Source organism: Myotis myotis, unplaced genomic scaffold (genome assembly GCF_014108235.1).
Source record: "Myotis myotis isolate mMyoMyo1 unplaced genomic scaffold, mMyoMyo1.p scaffold_m19_p_6, whole genome shotgun sequence".
Taxonomy (NCBI): domain Eukaryota; kingdom Metazoa; phylum Chordata; class Mammalia; order Chiroptera; family Vespertilionidae; genus Myotis; species Myotis myotis.
In genome coordinates this window covers 41,988,481-41,992,412 of record NW_023416368.1, presented here as the reverse complement: position 1 = coordinate 41,992,412, position 3,932 = coordinate 41,988,481, and the positions used below count along the sequence as shown (strand labels likewise).

At 38.5% G+C, this 3,932-nt stretch overlaps 1 pseudogene; it reads right to left on the bottom strand.

Annotated features, from left to right (window-relative positions):
- Nucleotides 1-436: 436 nt before the first annotated feature.
- On the bottom strand, nucleotides 437-1,430 carry LOC118658385 (annotated as a pseudogene).
- Between the last annotated feature and the right edge of the window lie 2,502 nt (nucleotides 1,431-3,932).

Genomic DNA, 3,932 nt, shown 5'->3' with positions numbered 1-3,932 from the left:
GTGTTGGCCTACAAACTGAAGGGTCCCAAGTTCGATTCCAGTCAAGGGCACATGCCTGAGTTGCGGGTTCAATCCCCAGTAGGGGGCATGCAGGAGGCAGCCAATCAATGATTCGCTCTCATGGTTGATGTTTCTATCTCTCTCTCCTCTCCCTTCCTCTCTGAAATCAATAAAAATATATTAAAAAAATAAAATAAAATCTCACTCAGGATACTTTTTATTTCATTTTTATTTTTTATTTTTATTTTATTTATTTATTTATTTTTAATTTTGGACATAAGAGTTTACTAGTAATTACCTAATAGGCCATACAGATGGAAATATGTGGTAAATTGATGGAAACAAGGTTCATAAACTAAGGAGACAGGCAGGCATTTTCAACCAGTTTAGGTTTAGTCATTCACCAGACTGAACTACTTTTTAACATTTAAATAAACAAGACAATGTATTATAACTGACTTCCAAAACTGCCCAAATTATGTTTTAAAACATGATTTAAATTTTTTTCACATATCTTTAAATGTCAAATTTTTTGACAGATTATCCAAAATACTAAATTTTCATTTTAGAAGTTACATATTTATCTAACAGATTACCCTAAGTTGATGTTCATCAAGATACCTTCTTTTAAGCCCCAATGGTTTATATCTTCCCTTTAAAATTTATTTTTTAAGTTGTCATCCTCAAAGATATTCTGGAGAAAAAATTAGTAATTAAACACCTATAAATTCTTCTTCATTTCTGTTGTAGTGTAATAATTTATCATCTAACCCATAGTAGTCTATCAACTGAGTAAGGCTAAGTTTCTTGTTCTCCTCAGACATAGCTGACTGCAACTCATGAAGCAACAGTTGGCTACAGCTTCTCCACTTCTTTATTAACAACTGTAACTGAGACAGGTCATTCTTTGATCTATACATTTTGACTAGTTTTAGCCTCCTAAGAAGGTCTTCTTTCTCCTGAATCTGTTACACCAATTTTGCCTTTTCTTCATTTAATCCTTTTTGGGGAAGAGTCTCATCAAAGTCATTCTGGAGATCACTGTAAGAGCCAGTATCAAGTGATTTAGATTCACATGCATTGATATTCTTGATGGTATTTTTCAAATATGAACTTTCTTTAAATTCACTGTCTATGTGCTTAAAATTATCTTGAAATTCCAAACAATTTTCTTCTGTTGAACATGATGCTTTCTCTGGAAAGGTCTGATCGTTTTCTTCATTCTCTACTTTAAGACGTTTTACCACATTGTAACAGGAATTGAATGAAAATCTAGTTTTCCTCAACCGTTCTCTAAGTGTTGCACTCATAGGTTTCTTGAACTACTTGTATGGGGAGACGGTAGACTGGCACAGCCCTGTGGAGTGCGAGGTAAAATCACAGCTGAGTCCGAAGGACTTTCCATCTTGAAAATGTTATCGTGGTTTACTTCTCCGCCATCCCCACAGCGACGGGAACCCCTTATTTCATTTTTAAATCAAAGCTTCTACTTCCAAAATATATCCATTCAACATTTTTTTGAGACCTTAGGGGTAAAAGTTATTAGACAGAGTTGCTACTTTCAGTATTCTTACCATTAAGCAATACAGCAAAATAAATAGTGAAGTGTGTTCTTCAAGCTGTTTTCAGACACTGTATCTTGAGACACAGTTTTCTTCGAAACTAGGAAAATTATTTTCTTACTGCATATTTATAGTTATTTTCTTGCCATTAAGTCATAAAGTTAATTGTAAAATCTTGCCATTGGTAAATGGAGGGCGCATTGGTGTCCTTTGGGCAAATTTATAAACCAAAAAAATCTGGTCAACTCAAACAAATAAATAATCAATGAACAAAAAATAAATCAAATAAAAGAATTAGTTGAAAGATGACTCGAATGCTGACCTAATCAGGGGGTTGCTGGAAACCTGAGCTCTGGGATCAGAGTCAGGCAGCTTGGTGGGCTTGGCAGCAGGACCTAGTGGAGCTTCTCTCTGGATTTGCAGTCTGAAAACTTAGGTTCCCATGCCAGTCACCAACCTGTTTCATGCAACCTGCAAGCTAGAATATTTTGTTTGGTTTATTTAATTTTTGAATGGTTGGGAAAAAAATCAAAAGAATACTATTTTGTGGCACATGAAAATTACATGAAGTTTGAATTTGTGTCCACTGGTAAAGTTTTATTGAAACTGGTGTTCCCGCCCAACACACTTATTTATGTATGTCTTGTCTATGGCTGCTTTCATGCCTTATTGACAGAACTGCAATGACAAAGACCATTGCCTGCAAAGCTGAGAATGTTTACTATCTGGGCCTTTACAGGACAATTTTGTTGGACTATAAACTAGAGAACTAACTAAGATAACTAGTCTCTAATAACCCTCAGTGGTACTGTCTCCACTCAAGTTTCTAATAGCTGCAGAAAATCTGGTAAACTCAGCTAAGCTCATCTCAACTTTTCATTCCCAACCTGTGACCACAGATGGTTTATAAATGGATAGCCTTGTTTTGTGTGTCTAAAGCAATGGAACGTCTTACAGACAGAAGGGAGGACCAGTGAGGAAAACCTCTGGAAGCGAAAGCAATGCCCATTTCAACACCACAATCAAATTAACATTGCTGTCTTTTCTCTAATTTCTTCATTAATGTAGCTTATATTTCAACATACCAACGAGCACTTACTAAGGATCTATTGTATGTGTTCTTTTCAGTGGCTTAGTCACCAGATGATATATAAGACAGTTCCTATCTTTGAGGGTCTCATAGTCCTATGTGTTAGTCGGTGACTCAAAGGAGAAATAACCACTGAGATGGTTTCTACCTCATCTTGTACTTACTACAAGATGGCATTTTCACTTCTCTTTTTGAATGACTGCCTTCCTCATGCAACTAGAAGAGCAAACCTGATAAATACTACAAAAGTGATACAAACCAAGTGGATGAGGAGCAAAGAGAAAGAAAGACACAACTGAAATAACCTCATCACTCCAGAAATTTGATTAAGAGCAGGGGGATTTGAGCTGCATCCTTAATCATGATGTTCCAATTATCCTATATAATAAAAGCCTAATATGCTAAGTGTCTGGTTGTCCAGTTGACTGTTCAACCAATGAAAGCATAATATGCTAATGATATGCTAAGGCTGCTCAACCACTTGCTATGACGTGCACTGACCACCAGGGGGGCAGATGCTCCAACCGGTAGGTTAGCTTGCTGCTGGGGTCTGGCCAATCAGGACTGAGCAAATAGGGCCAGGCATGCCCTGGAGCCCTCCCACAGTCCCTCCCCGGCAGGCCAACCTCTCGCGTTCCTCCCCAGCCCCAATTGTACATCGGTGGGATCCCCTGGCCTGGGCTGTGCCCTCTCAAAATCCGGGACCCCTCAGGGATGTTGGAGAGTTGGTTTTGGCCCGACAGCAGAACGACCAGTCACTATAATGTGCACTGAACACCAGGCAGCAGATGCTCAATACAGGAGGTGCCCCTGGTGGTCAGCATGCTCCCACAGGAAGCCAGGCTCATGGCTGGTGAGCACAACTGTGGTGGCGGGCTCCCAGACTTCAAGAGGGTGCAGGCTGGGCTGAGGGACCTCCCCAAGTGCACAAATTTCGTGCACTGGGCCTCTAGTTTATTATTATAAAACAACTCCAAAGCTTAGTGGATTAAAATAGTAATCATTTTATCGTGGGTGTTTATTTTATAGCAATTAATAGTGGGAACATCATCTTAAAGATGCAGTCAAACATACCTGTTCTTAAAAGATTCCTGGAGTTCTAAAGGTAAATTTAGGTACTTCTTTTGTTCTTGGCCCTCTAATACATGGTTTCTATCTCATCTTACACTTACTTCAAGATGGCATTTTCACTTCTCTTTTTGAATGACTGCCTTCCTCATGCAACTAGAAGAGCAAACCTGAAGAAGTATTTAAATAGTGGGACTACATTTTCAGGACTG